The sequence below is a fragment of the Phyllobates terribilis genome, unplaced genomic scaffold, assembly GCF_046119375.1.
Source record: "Phyllobates terribilis strain yellow unplaced genomic scaffold, ASM4611937v1 Scaffold_3__8_contigs__length_932513732, whole genome shotgun sequence".
NCBI lineage: Eukaryota > Metazoa > Chordata > Amphibia > Anura > Dendrobatidae > Phyllobates > Phyllobates terribilis.
Window position 1 is genome coordinate 621,615,117 of NW_027362763.1, and position 16,388 is coordinate 621,631,504.

The 16,388-nt window shown below is 42.1% G+C and overlaps 1 protein-coding gene across 1 annotated transcript in view; it reads right to left on the bottom strand.

The window, feature by feature from the left end:
• Window positions 1–16,388, bottom strand: part of SYNJ2 (synaptojanin 2) — a 573,751-nt gene that overhangs the window by 276,758 nt on the left and 280,605 nt on the right. The gene's annotated exons all lie outside the window — the stretch shown is intronic.

Sequence of the window (16,388 nt, forward strand, 5' to 3'; positions counted from 1 at the left end):
CCCATTAATTTTGTGGACACGCAGCGTAATCGCCGCCATTGACTTGCATTGGACCGCGTGACATCCGCATCACTGCATCTGCACATGCGGATATCACGCGGTTCAATGTGCGGATGGTACCCAGGTCCGGAGGACAGGAGACTCTCATCCAGACCTGGGCACCATACAACCTGTTAAAAAAAGAATTTAAAATAAAAAAGAAAGATTATACTTACCTTCCAATGTCCTCCTGGTGTTTTCTCCCCTCCGTCTGGTCTGCTGTATGGGTTTGGTGTTGTGAAGGACCTGCCATGACGTCATTGAGTCATGTGACCTGTCACATGACTCCATGACATCACCGCAGGTCCTTCACACCACCGTGAGCCGCCCAAGACACTGGATGCAGCGGAGAAAACACCGGGAGGACCTCGGAAGGTAAGTATAATCTTTTTTTTTATTTTTTACCATTCTTATTCTTTTTTTTTTTTTTTTTAACTAACTTGGTCACACTACTATAAATCCATGCCGGTTGCATGGATTTATATAGTGTGAACAAGTTGTCAAGCACTTTTCCAAGTGATGCTAAAATCGCTTGGAAAAGCGCTTTATAACCCACATGCAGAAATGCATGCAAAAACGCTTGACAAATGCTTCTACCTGGCGGGAAAAACGCATGTAAAAACAGCATGCGTTTTTCCTGCCAGGGAGAAGCGGAAAAAATATGCAGTATTTCGGCATCGTGGGCACATAGCCTCACTGTCACTTCCCATCGCCCTGCACAGAAAAAAAATAAATAAACAATCCTACTCACCTCCTTTCTCTTCCAGCGCTGTGTCCCGCTCTGTGCCGGAATAGTCACTGCTCACCAGAGGGGAGGTGATTATAATTGTTTATTTTTTTTCTGTGCAGCACGACGGGGATCAGCGGGTGCCAAACATACCAGGATGAGGGGGGCCATAATACCAGGAAGAGGGATGAGGGGGGGCATACATAGAGGGATGAGGGGGGCCATACATACAGGGATGAGGCATGAGGGGGGCCATATATACATGGATGAGGCATGAGGGGAGCCATACATACAGGGATGAGGCATGAGGGGGGCCATGCATACAGGGATGAGGCATGAGGGGGGCCATGCATACAAGGATGAAGGGTGCCATACATACCAGGATGAGGGGGGCCATAGATACAGGGATGAAGAGTGCCATACATACCAGGAAGAGGAATGAAGGTGCCATACATACCAGGATGGGTGTGAAGGGGGTGCCATACATACCAGGATGAAGGGTGCCATACATACTAGGAAGAGGGATGAGTGGGGCCATGCATACCAGGATGGTGGATTGGGGTGCCATGCATATCAGGATGGGGATGAGGGCCACGTATAACAGGAAGGAGGGGGCCATATATACCAGGATGGGGGATATTAACAGAATTGGGGGACATTACCCCTATAACAGTGTTTGCAGCAGACCCCCTCCCCCTTAACAGGGCATCATGACCACATTTTTTGTTTACATTTTTTTTTCTATTTTCCTCCTCTAAAACCTAGGTGCGTCTTATGGTCCAGTGCATCTTATAGTCCAAAAAATACGGTAATAGATTGGCTTCATAAAAGACATACATATTCGGACTACTCGCTAGATTCTGACTATGCATCCCCCTATAACTTAACAGCTCTCCTACACTCCCGATTTACCTGGCTGTCCCTAAGTAATCAAGAAATCAGTGATCTTTAGGGATACTATCTCTACATGAAAAGCAGTCAGGAAAAAATATGGCCTTTCATTCAGAATCTCAAAACACTTTCCATTATGGCATAACCCAGAATTCCCCCAAGGTAGTGAGAATAAATTCTTTATAAAATGGCAACAAGCAGGTGTTGTAAACATATCTCAACCCAATTGAACAGAGATGGCTAACGTGCAGAAACGTTGGGAAAATATGAGCTACCCCCACAGCACTATTTCCAATATGAACAGATCAAACTCTCCGTCATGGCTAACTTAAGGGATGTTACCTTTGAAACTTCCCGAAATGAGCTGGATACCATCCTGTCAACTCCAATGGGTACCCCCTCAATATCTACACTATACTCATCAATGAAACCTAACCTTGTGGAAACACAACCAGATACTGGGAAGTACTGGAAACAACAATTTGATGACTTAGATATCCCTGAGAAGATTAGAACAGGTTGGAGGTTATTCAGGAAACATATCATTAATGAGTCGTGGAGAGAAACTCAGTTCAAAGTCATGCATGGTGCGATATACGCCTTTAATCTACCAAAAAAAGACCCACTTTCAAATTGACTAATTGCGTGTCCCAAATGCCAACATCCACACTCTGACCTCCTACATGGCTTTTGGTCCTGTCCTGCATCAGTTTCCTATTGGGACCAGGTAGCTGACATGATTATCACCACATGGGGACCAGGATATGTTCTTTCCCCTTGTCTAGCCCTTCTGCATTTTTGGACTAACATAAACAACCCTAACAAATTAATGGGGAGTGCCCCAAAGTAACTACATACCTGGCTTATATTGGCAAAAAAATAGCTCCTAAAACACTGTCTAGATCCCAATATCCCTTCCCCCCTATTAAGGAACTAATAGCACAAATGAAGAATTACCTTGAGGTAGAACAAGATGCCCTATGTAATAAAGAGAAGCAAGCAGGCAAATTCTTTCTAAAATGGAAACAGTTTATTATAAATTGCTGTTAAATAGAGGACAAAACTAAAATGGTAGAACCCTTTACAGCTAAAGCATGGTATATACTAGAAGATCTCAAAAATAACTTCGGTCCACTTCATTTAACTTAAAAGGGAGAAGAGAAAGGTGAGAAGAACAGTCAATGGGCCAGGACTTCTGGCATAGATATAAATGCAATAATTATCCATGATGGCTTCAATGAGATATAAGACATACTGTCAACTAATTCATTTTGTTGTTTGTTGTTTTATCTGTTATACCAATTAAATATGTGAATAGAGTTGTTATAGACCCAGTCTGCGTACGGGCACTCTTACCTCTCTATGTACCAGATTAGATGTATGTTATGTATTTGTGTCATGGAAAATCAAATAAAAATTATGTTGAAAAAAAAATATATATGATCCAAAATGTTATGTAAAATGTTCCCAATAATAGCTTCAACTCAATCCACAAAAAAGCAAGTCCCCACTCAGGTCTGTCATTTGTAATTGGAAATACAGGGGGCTTCCACATTACTGGTAGCACAAAGGCTCTGGAAAAGCAAAATGGCTCCTCGCCCCCCAAAAGAAAATTCAGCACATACTGTGCTCCCAAATCCAAATGCCCCCTCCCTTCTGAGCCCCATGAAGTCAAAATAGTCACTACACCTGTAAAATCCCAAAGGGGTATAATTTCCAAAATGGGGAAACTCAACAGGAGATTTTGCTTCTCTAGCACTTAGAGTCTGCTAACTATTTTAGAAAAAATTGTGCTCCAGGAGGTAAAAAAACGCTCTGTCCTCCCGAGTCTTGCCGTGTGGCTAAGCAATACTGTACAGTTACATACGGGGTGTTTCTACATTCAACAGAAATTGTGGGACAAATTTTGGTGCCATCTTTAGCCATTTCCCAGTGTGAAAATGTAAAATCTGGGGTTTAAACAAAATTTTGGTGGTAAAATGTTTTTACTTTTTTCTTCACTGTGACACACCTGTGGTGTCAATATGATCACTGCACCCCTAGATGAATTCATTTTGAGGTGTAGTTTGTAAAATGGGGTCTCTTATGGGGGGTACCGCACATCAGGGGTTCTGCCAGTGTAACATGGCACCCTCAAACCAGTCCAGAAAAATCTGAACTCCAATAAGGTGCTTCTTCCCTTCTGAGCTTTGCACTGTGCCTCAAAAATAGTTTTCGACCACTTATGGGGTATCGACATACTCAGGAGAAATTGCACAACAAATTTTGGGTACCATTATCTCCTGATATCCTTGTGAAAATGAAAAAAATTGGGGCCAAAACAAAATTTTTGTAGGAAAAATATACATATTTTTTCATTTTCACAAATCAACGTTGTAAAACTCTGTGAAGCACCTGTGGGTTCAAGGTACTCACTACACGTCTAAATAAATTCCTTGAGGGGTCTAGTTTCCAAAATGGTGTCACTTGTGGGGGGTTTCCACTGTTTAGGCACATCAGGGATTCTGCAAACGTGACATGGATTTCGCTAATTATTCCTGCAAATTTTACATACCGAAAGTCAAATGGCGCTTGTGAAGATACAGGGGTCAAAGGATGATCTTGTGCGTTGGCCCAACTGTCTTTAGAAAGACCGCATGGACCAGGGCTCATACCACTGAAAGCCCGCTCTCTTTTACCGCGGGCAGAACATTACTCAGACAACACAGAATGATGGTAAACAGTGTGGCAATAATTTATTATTTATTGAACCACCAACAATCAATAACATATAGAACATTCCCAGCAAAACACAAGACGGTGTAAATTACAGAGTCTCACCCTTTCGCTCGCCCGCCGGGATTAGGACAGTGAGATATGTGGCCAGGTGACCTGATTGTCCCAACCTGGATTCTTCAAATGGTCTGAGAGTTCAGCAACGGTCAGTGGAGCAGTTCTGTATTTTTTCAGCCAGGGCTGTTGTCCCTTAGGCTGTCATCCTGTAGTGTCCCTCTGAACAGATGCAGAGACCCCCTTTTTATAATTCACATTTGTCCTTTCAAGCCATCATTCACAGGTCAAAAGGTCAGGGATCATGATATTAATTCACAATGCTCGAGTATCCACAGCTCATCCCCTAATGTTGACTGGCAACTACCCTACAATGGTATTTAACTTATTTAGCAACATCTGTTGTTCAACGACCCTGAGTCGCTGTATTGCAAAACTGGCAGACAATACGTTGTAGGAGCGAATATAAGATATAGATAACAGCCATTCATCAATTACCAAATATCAACTCAAGTAATCAACATTCAGGATTATTCAAACAATAGCCTGTGTTGACCAACCAACGAAGAACACAAGTTCAAAAGTCAAAATAAAAATTTACACGGCTCTACGTTATAAACTTCTGTGAAGCAGCTGTGGGTTCAAGGTGCTCACAACAGATCTAGGTAAGTTCCCTGAGGGGTCTAGTTTCCAAACTGGTGTGGGGGGTTTCCACTGTTTAGGCACATCAGGGGCTCTCCAAACTCGACATGGCATCTGCTAATTATTCCAGCAAATTTTGCATTCAAAAAGTTAAATGGCGCTCCTTCCCTTCCAAACCCGACCGTGTACCCAAACAATAGCTTGCCTCCACATATTGGGTATCGGTGTAGTCAGGAGAAATTGCACAACAAATTTTGCAGAAATTTTTTCCTCTAACCTTTGCGAAAATCAAAAATTTGGGTTCTGAAGTAAAAAAAAAAAAAAAAAAAAAAAGCTACATGTGCATTTTTTTCCCACATTCCAAAAATTCCTGTGAAGCACCTGAAGGGTGAATAAACTTCTTGAATGTAGTTTTGAGCACCTTGAGGGGTGCAGTTTTTAGAATGGTATTACTTTTGGGTATTTCTGTCATATAGACCCCTCAAAGTCACTTCAAATGTAATGTGGTCCCTAAAAAAAATGGTTTTGTACATTTTGTTGGAAAAATGAGAAATTGCTGGTCAACTTTTAACCCTACCTTCTTAAGAAAAAAAAAATGTTTCGGAAATTGTCCTAATGTAAAGTAGACATGTGGGAAATGTTATTTATTAACTATTTTGTGTGACTGATTTAAGGGCATAAAAATTGAAAGCTTTAAAAATGCAAAATTTTCAAAATTTGCCAAATATCCGTTTTTTTTCCCACAAATAAACGCAAGTCATATCGAAGAAATTTTACCACTATTATGAAGAACAAAAGGTCACTAAAAAAAAAATCTTAGAATCAGTGGAATCCGTTGAAGCGTTCTAGACTTATTACCTCATAAAGTGACAGTGGTCAGAATTGTAAAGCTACAATTGTAAATCGTAAAGAATTGTAATATGAGCTGTTCATGAGGCAGAGTAGCACCTTCAGTAAGTGTCTAATCCTGCTAAGGTGTAACAAGGAAAGGTAAAGGAAATCGTTCATGCAGACTACTATGGGAATGTACAACAACTACCTAAGTGTTAAATTCTCCAAGTGACTGGTGTATTATTATATCGTACAGACCGGTCATGAACAGGAATGTATGAGATTATACCTGCAAAATTCTACTGTTATGTTGTACCGTATATACTCGAGTATAAGCCGACTTTTTCAGCCCATTTTTAAGGCAGAAAAAGCTCCCCTCGGCTTATACTCCGATATATACTCGAGTATATACATAGTCCGTTGGTGGATAGTGTGGGGTTGCGGCGGCAGAGGAGCGGGGCACACGCAGTAGCAGGCTGCTGCAGCTACCACGTGTGCCCGCTGTTAAAGGGGAATGAATATTCACCCTTCTCCACGCCCATGGGAGCTGAGAGAGGTGAATATTCATTTCTTTAATAGCGTGCGAACAGTGTCAGCAGTGCTGCAGCTACTGCTGCGGCTCGGTGATCCTCTGTGCCCACTACTAAAGAGAATGCATATTCGCCCTTCTCCACGCCCACACGACTGCTACAGCTACCACGTGTGCCCGCGGTTAAAGGTGTGGAGAAGGATGAATACGCATTCTCTTTAGTAGTGGGCACACAAGACAGCTGAGCCGCAGCGGGAGCTGCGGTGCGGCTGACACTGTGCGCACGCCATTAAAGAACAGGGATATTCACTCTTCTTAATGTACATAGTCCCGGCGTGGAGAGGAGTGAATAACCCAGCAGCTCACCTCGGCGTGTGAGAGCGCATGCCAGTGACGTCATGCGCTGCTCAGATGCGGAGGCGAGCAGCTGCTGAAGGAACAGGAGCAGTGCAGGAGTAGAGGGGAGGAAAGGGAGTATGAGTGTTTATTTTTTTTAATGTGTGCAGTAATGGGGGGCCATGTAAACCAGGATAGGGAGGCCATAAATGCCAGGATTGGGATGAGGGGGCCATGCATACCAGGACTGGGTCTGAGTGGGCCATACACATCAGGATTGGGGATGAGGGGTGCCATACATACCAGGATTTGGAATGAGGGTTGCCATACATTCCAGGATTGAGGATGAGGGGAGCCATGAATACCAGGATTGGGGATGAGGGGTGCCATGCTTACCAGGATTGGGGATGAGGGGTGCCATGCATACCAGGATTGGGGATGAGGGGGACATGCATACCAGGATTGGAGATGAGGGGGCAATGCTTACCAGGATGGGGAAATTTACCAGTAGCTGCTGCATTTCCCACCCTAGGCTTATACTCTAGTCAATACGTTTTCCCAGATTTTGTGGTAAAATTAGGTGCCCCGGCTTATATTTAGGTCGGCTTGTACTCGAGTATATATGGTAATTCATGTCTATGTTCTGCTGCTGAGATACTGTAATTTCCCTCGGGATCAATAAAGTGTATTGTATTATATTGTATCGTAAAATTTGGCCTGGTCATGAAGGTGAAAACAGGCTTGGGGGGTAAAGGGGTTAAATGTTTATTGGATGAAGTAGATCAGGTGATGTGTATTTGTGCAATGACTGTATGTGGCCAACGGATATCAACACACCTTATTCATGTGTGCAGAATTATTAGGCAGCTTGTTTTCCTTAGGCAACATGGGCAAAAAATTTAACTGACTCATCTGATACAAAACTCTTGAAATTGCTAAGATATTGGGGCGTGAGCACAGAACCATTAACAGTTTTATTGTGAACAGTCAACAGGGTGACAAAAAATGTGTTGAGAATTTTTTTTTAAAAAAGGGAATCTGTTATCCCCTGGCACTTATCTGACCTCTAATATTGGCATACTAGTGATAGAAATGTAAATCTATTTCTACCTGTATGTGTCACGCCAGGTGTGAGTGCAACACAGAGGGGAAAGGGAAATGGAGCCCAGACACTAGGGAAAGGGGGAAGAGATGACCTCCTAATCTGGACTAGCTTCACCCTGTCTCCCCCTAACGTCCCTATACAGCCTCCGCAGCTGTCGCCGATCACGTGCCTCGCCCTACTATCCCGGGCGTAAGGCTATAGCTGGGGGTGGAAGGAGATGAGCACTAGTAAACCTCCGCTAGCACTCTAAAGACAAAAGAGGAACACAACACAGGTGAACAACAACTCAGCTTTAGAAGAACTCCAACAGGGCACACGGCCTCAAGACTCCAGAGAGCATGTGATGCTGCTTCAGCCAAGTTCCAAGTAGAAATGAGTATAACCGGCAACGCCCACCTAGACACACCAGGTATATATTCACCCAGACTAAAGGAGGTAGTCGCTGGGTCCTAAACACAGCCTCCTATCTAGGCAGCTGTCTACATTGCCAAACGTGGAGATCTCCTGCAAACCACTGCAGGGCGACTGTCTGTCACCTCTGACACACCCGTGACAGTATGCATCATATTAGAGGTCTTGTTGTGAAATGTCTTTTTATTCAATCAAGATTCTGATTCTTGGAGGCCCAGGGCCCTGAAGAAATCCCCGCTTCCTGTGGAAATTATAATGATTCCCCCCTCCCCTGCATGTCACAGTGCCTGGATTTGGATGTGGCAACTGCACATCACAGGGCACTGTGACATGCAGGGAAGGGGGGAATCATTATAATTACCACACGAGGTGGGGATTTCTTCAGGGCCCCAGGCCTGCAAGCATCATAAACTTGATTGAATGAATAGACATTTCACAGCAACAAGATCTGTAATATGAGGCATACAGGTAGGAATAGATTCACATTTCTATTACCTGTATGCCCATATTAGAGGTCAGATAAGTACCAGGAGGTAACAGATTCCCTTTAAGTTTTTTTGGGTTGTTTTTTATCTTTTTGCAAGAACTATAGGGAAGGGAAGGAGTGCTTTAAAATAGTGTAGATTTTACGGTTTTGGTTTGCGGGTGCAATGACCCACTGGGAGAGCCACTAATGTGACAGAACAGCAGATCCCCTCATAAGTGACCCTATTTTACAAACTACACCTCTCAATTAATTCATCTAGGGGTGCAGTCGTCATATTTTCACCAAAGGTGGGTCACAGAATTTTATATCATTGGGCAGTAAAGAAAAAATAATTACAATGTTACCACCAGAATTTTGTTTTAGCCCCAGATCTTGCATTTTCACTTGGATATATGGTTAAAAATGGCATCAAAAGTTGTCCCACAATATTTTCTGAATATAGAAATACCCCATAAGTGGCTGTACAGAACTGCTTAGCCATATGGCGATACTCGGGAGGGACGAAGCACTATTTGCCTCCTAGAGCGCAAATTTTCCTAGAATAATTTTCACACTCCAAATATAGAGCCCCTAAATGCTAGAAGAGCAGAATCTCCTCTCAAGTGACTCCGTTTTGGAAATGATACCCCTTTGGGAATTTATCTACAGGTGTAGTGATGATTTTGACTCCTTGGGTGTTTTCCAGAGACAAACAGCAGTCGATGTTGCTGAGTGAAAATTGCTAACTGCAGTTGTAGTGACCAGTACGTTGTAGTGACCAGCACGTTGTAGTGCCCAGCTCATGCTTCTTGAGATATTTGCAATGACCCAAAAGGGGCCATTACAAACATTTCTGCATTCATATGAGCCTGTGGAATAAGTCATACATTGATGTATTGCCTTGTGTCATTTTGATAAATTAAATGTAAATTGTTGCTCTGTAATAGCACTGGAGACCAGCAGGTGGCGGTATAAGGGTCGGCAACGGACTGTATTGTAGGATGTCTGATCAACAACGTCTATAGGCTGGTAACTATGGTGACCAAGGGGGAGTTGGCAGTTGACAGTTGGCGGTTAGAGAGAGTCAAGCACAATTAGAGGTGAGGCGTAGCGTACAAGGGATGCCAGACAGTCTTTTTAGAGCCCATCATAGCAAGGCCAAATATTTTTCTCATATCAGAGTATCAGTCCCGTTGCCATCCAGCCGGCACCTGTATGGAAAACCAGTATTGCAACTAAATGCTGGAGAAGCTGTGATTCCTTGATCTGTGATGCAGTAAACAATTTGAACTGTTCATATCAAGGTCTGGTCTGCCTTCTTCTTATCTACCTCTAAATCCTCTAGATGTACCCTGTGAACGGGTCTGGAGTGCCAGGAACCAGGTAGAAGCAACGTGACACCCCAAACTGCACAGCACCGCAGAAGAGTCATACCACCGCAAGGCACCTACGTCTGGGCCTAATAGTGCCTCCTGTCCCTACTACTCTGGTACATTACATCTGAAATTTATGGCGTCACGAACAGGATCCTTACTTCTGTGCTTTATGTTCACCTTGTACTGAATTGACTCGGTCCTGTTTTAAAAGAACTTTATTTGCCTGAGATTAGGGTAAGATCCTGCTGCCACGAGTGCTTCAGCAGGCACCAGGGTTCTCGGCCTACTTGCACATTCACCCGTAAATTAGGTGGGCTCTCATCGCTACAGAAATGCCAAACATGTGGACGCTAAATGTGGTTTAGGCACACTGGGGCTCAGAAAGGAGGGGGCATTTGGATTTGGGAGTGCAGAATTTGCAGAATTTCTTTTGGGGCACGAGGAGCCATTTAGCTATTCCAAAGCCTCTGTACTACCCGTAAAGTGAAAGCCCCTATATTTCCATTGACAGATAACGTACCTGAGTCGGGGCTTTTTTTGTGGATTGATTTGAAGCTTTTGTTAGGTACATTTTACATACCATTTTGGATCCCATTTATCCAACGCTCTACGCTGAGCACTTATTTTGGGGTTTCCATCTAAATCTCCGAGTGATGTGATTCAGTTGAAACCCCTGAGGGATCCATTCACTATAATGAAGCACCAGAGTTACTCTGGACTCCGTCTGGACTCTGTTCAGCGTTGTCCTTTTTTTTTTCCCAGAGGTGCATAAAATTGTGGCTGACCGCAATTTTATGCCTAAAAACACGGACACCGCCGGATCAGAGGTCAGATGACATCCACAGTGACTCCACCTGCAACACTATAAGGAACCTTCCGCCGGGGGATCAGTCTGAATCACTTACTTCAGAGATTTACACGGAAACTCCAGTGTAAGCGCTCAGCGTAGATAAATGTGAGCGGAGCTTTACTGCGATCTTTGTGAGGCAAAATTAAGAAATCAACAGCAGGTGAAGAAATGGTTTTATTTATTTTTTACGTCGTTCCCCGCGCAGTATAAGTGATTAGATGCCTTTATTCTTTGAGTCAGTACAATTACAGCGATATCAGATTTATATCGTGTTTTTATGTTTGGTTGCTAGCACACACTAAAAGACGCTTTTTTTTTTTTTTTTTTGGAAAAATTAGTTTAATCAATTTTTTTTCGGTGTTCACTGAAACAGTTAACTAATGTGATGTTTTATAGGGCAGATCGTTACAGACACAGCAATACCAAATATATGCACTTTGGTTTTTTTTCTTTTTTTCATAAAAATGTTTTTTTATGGGTACAATATATTTTTATTTTTTTTATTTTGTGATATTTAAAAAACTATTTTTACTATTTCTTTTACTTTTTTACCTAATACATGTATGGGACTTTCACTTTCACAGCTCTGATCGCAATTATAAAGCATAGCAATGCAGGAGAACTGCAATACTTTATACAGTGGGGGAAATAAGCATTTGATCCCTTGCTGTTTTTGTAAGTTTGGCCAATGACAAAGACATGAACAGTCTATAATTTGAAGGGTAGGTTAATTTTAACATTGAGAGATAGAATATCCCCCCCAAAAAAACAAGAAAATCACATTGTATAAATTCGATACATTTTTTGCATTTTGCAGTGAGAAATAAGTATTTGATCCCCTACAAACCATTATGAATTCTGGCTCCTAGAGACCATTTAGACGCTCCTAATCAACTCGTTACCTGCATTAAAGACCGCAGTCTTACATAGTCACCTGTATAAAAGACTCCTGTCCACAGACTCAATTAATCAGTCAGACTTTAACCTCTACAACATGGGCAAGACCAAAGAGCTTTCTAAGGATGTCAGGGACAAGATCATAGACCTGCACAAAGCTGGAATGGGCTATAAAACCAAAAGTAAGACGCTGGGTGAGAAGGAGACAACTGTTGATGCAATAGTAAGAAAATGGAAGAAGTACAAAATGACTGTCAATCAGGCACCATGCAAAATCTCACCTCGTAGGATCATGAGGAAGGTGAGAGATCAGCCTAAAACTACACAGGGGGATCTCGTTAATGATCTCAAGGCAGCTGGGACCACAGTCACCAAGAAAACCAATGGTAACACATTATGCCTTAAAGGTTTAAAATCCAGCAGTGCCCACAAGGTCCCCCTGCTCAAGAAGGCACATGTGTAGGCCCGTCTGAAGTTTGCCAGTGAACACCTGGATGATTCTGTGAGTTATTTGGAGAAGGTCCCGTGGTCAGATGAGACAAAAATTGAGCTCTTTGACATTAACTCAACTAGCTGTGTTTGGAGGAAGAAAAATGCTGCCTATGACCCAAAGAACACCATCCCCACTGACAAGCATGGAGGTAGAAACATTATGTTTTGAGGGTGTTTCTCTGCTAACGGCACAGGACTACTTCACCGCATCAATGGGAAAATGGATGGAGCCATGTACCGCAAAATCCTGAGTGACAACCTACCTCCCTCCAGTAGGACATTAAAAATCGATCGTGGCTGGGTCTTCCAGCAAAAAAATGACCCAAAACATACAGGCAAGACAACAAAGGAGTGGCTCAAAAAGAAGCACACTAAGGTCATGGAGTGGCCTAGCCAGTCTCCAAACCTTAATCCCATAGAAAACTTATGGAGGGAGTTGAAGCTTCAAGTTGCCAAGCAACAGCCTCAAAATCTTAATGATTTAAAGATAATCTGCAAAGAGGAGTGGACCAAAATTCCTCCTGACATGTGGGCAACCCTCATCATCAACTACAAAAAAAGTCTGACTGCTGTGCTTGCCAACAAGGGTTTTGCCACCAGGTTGTTTGCCAGAAGAATCAAATACTTATGTCTCACTGTAAAATGAAAAAAAAAAATTATCTAATTTATACAATTCATTTTCTTTATTTTTTTGGGGATATTCTATCTCTCAATGTTAAAATTAACCTACCCTTCAAATTAAAGACTGTTCATGTCTTTGTCAGTGGGCAAACTTACAAAAACAGCAAAGGATCAAATAATTATTCCCCCCCTTGTAACTGTCAGTGCTACACTGACACAAGTTAGTTAGATTATGCACTGCGCATGATGTATTCATGACGACATTGGGTCACCATGGAAACGATTGGGCCCCTGTGATGATGTCGCGGGGGCACCGATCAGAGGGAGCCTCCTGTCTTTGCCTTCCAAATGCTTCGATCGATATTGATTGCAGCATTCAGGGGTTTAAACTGCCAGGAGTGGTGATTTCGGGCGTATCTGCACCCTGGTCCTATTGGACCATATACATATTATTTACTCCTTGCCGATCGCCAGAGGCTGAGAAGCTGTACGCCAGAGGCTGTGCGAGCGCTATTGCTGCCGGGTGCAGCTGATTTTAACAGCTGACATCTGGAACTATGTGCCAGGAGCGGTGCCGCACCGCTCCCGGCACATTAACCCTGGAAATGCTGCGATCGAAGTCGATTGCAGCATTTCCGGGGCAAGCAGCGGTAAGAGCTGCCCTCTTACCTTCTATCCATGGTCCCACGCTGTGTGTGCTGGGTCTGGATAGTTGCCATGGTGACCCGATGTCGTCATGATGACATCCAGGCATCAGCAAGATAGGTAGATAATGCGCAGTGCACAATCTACCTAACTTGTGTGTGCAGGGCTGACGGCATCCACTATGCTGTATAAGCGATCAGACTGCAAAAAATGAAAGTCCCATAGTGGGACAAGGTATAAAAGTAAAACAAAGGTGTCAAAAAGTGAATTAAAAAAATAAATAAATAAATAAATAAAATAAAATGAAAAAATAATCCAAAAAAATAAACATATACTGTACCCATAAATAAATATTATGAAGAAAAAAAAACAAAACAAACCAATAAAAGTACCCATATTTAGTATAGCTGTGTTCAGAACAACCCGACCTATAAAACTGTCCCACTAGTTAACCCCTTTAGTGAACACGGTAAAAAATAAAAATAAAAAACAAAGCAAAAAACGATGCTTTATCATACCGCCAAACAAAAAAGGTAATAAAACGCGATCAAACACACAAATCTAAATAAAAATGGTACCGCTCAAAACGTCATCTTGTCCTGCAAAAAACAAGCTGCCATACAGCTCCATCAGCCGAAAAATAAAAAGTTATAGCTCTCAGAATCAAGTAATGCAAAAAAACTCTTTTCTATAAAATAGTTTTTATTGTGTAAAAGTGCCAAAACATAAAAAAACGATATAAATGTGGTACCGCTGTAAACGTAGTAGTTCCACATGCGGAACGGTATAAAAAAAAAAAATCAATTACTGAATTGCTGGTTTTTGTTTATATCCTCCCAAAAACTGGAATACAGTTATGTGAAAAAGTTTGGGCACCCCTATTAATCTTAAGCTTAATGTTTTATAAAAATTGGTGTTTTTGCAACAGCTATTTCAGTTTGATATATGTAATAACTGTTGGACACAGTAATGTTTCTGCCTTGAAATGAGGTTTATTGTACTAACAGAAAATGTGCAATCTGCATTCAAACAAAATTTGACAGGTGCATAAGTATGGGCACCTCACCAGAAAAGTGACATTAATATTTAGTAGATCCTCCTTTTGCAAAAATAACAGCCTCTAGTCGCTTCCTGTAGCTTTTAATGATTTCCTGGATCCTGGATGAAGGTATTTTTGACCATTCCTCTTTACAAAACAATTCCACTTCAGTTAAGTTTGATGGTCGCCGAGCATGGACAGCCCTCTTCAAATGATCCCACAGATGTTCAATGATATTCAGGTCTGGGGACTGGGATGGCCATTCCAGAACATTGTAATTGTTCCTCTGCATGAATGCCTGAGTAGATTTGGAGCGGTGTTTTGGATCATTGTCTTGCTGAAAGATCCATCCCCTGCGTAACTTCAACTTTGTCACTGATTCTTGAACATTATTGTCAAGAATCTGCTGATACTGAGTGGAATCCATGCGTCCCTCAACTTTAACAAGATTCCCGGTGCCGGCATTGGCCACACAGCCCCAAAGCATGATGGAACCTCCACCAAATTTTACTGTGGGTAGCAAGTGTTTTTCTTGGAATGCTGTGTTTTTTTGCCACCATGCATAACGCCTTTTTGTATAACCAAACAACTCAATCTTGGTTTCATCAGTCCACAGGACCTTCTTCCAAAAAGAAATTGGCTTCTCCAAATGTGCTTTTGCATACCTCAGCCGACTCTGTGGCGTGCTTGCAGAAACGGCTTCTTTCGCATCACTCTCCCATACAGCTTCTCCTTGTGCAAAGTGCGTTGTATAGTTGACCGATGCACAGTGACACTATCTGCAGCAAGTTGATGCTGCAGCTCTCTGGAGGTGGTCTGAGGATTGTCCTTGACTGATCTCACCATTCTTCTTCTCTGCCTTTCTGATGTTTTTCTTGGCCTGCCACTTCTGGCCTTAACAAGAACTGTCCCTGTGTTCTTCCATTTCCTTACTATGTTCCTCACAGTGGAAACTGACAGGTTAAATCTCTGAGACAGCTTTTTGTATCCTTCCCCTGAACAACTATGTTGAATAATCTTTGTTTTCAGATCTTTTGACAGTTGTTTTGAGGAGCCCATGATGCCACTCTTCAGAGGAGATTCAAACAGGAGAACAACTTGCAAGTGGCCACTTTAAGTAGCTTTTCTCATGATTGCATACACCTGGCTATGAAGTTCAAAGCTCAATGAGGTTACAAAACCAAAAATAGTGCTTTAGTAAGTCAGTAAAAAGTAGGTAGGAGTATTTAAAACAAGAAAATGATAAGGGTGCCCATACTTATGCACCTGTCAAATTTTGTTTGAATGCAGATTGCACATTTTCTGTTAGTACGATAAACCTCATTTCAAGGCAGAAACATTACTGTGTCCAACAGTTATTACATATATCAAACTGAAATAGCTGTTGCAAAAACACCAATTTTTATAAAACATTAAGCTTAAGATTAATAGGGGTGCCCAAACTTTTTCATATAACTGTATCAAGTGATAAAAAATATCACGTGCTCGAAAATAGTACCAAGAAAAACGTCAACTTGTCCTGCAAAAAACAAGCCCTTACTTGACTCTGTCGGCCCAAATATAGAAAAATTATAGCTCTCAAAATATGGCGATGCAAAATCTAGTCTTTGCAAAAAATAAGTGGGTTTTTTAGTGTGTGACAGCTGTCAATCATAAAAACCCGATATAAATCTGGTATCGCTGTAATCGCACCAAATCGAAGAATAATGTAGTCTAATCACT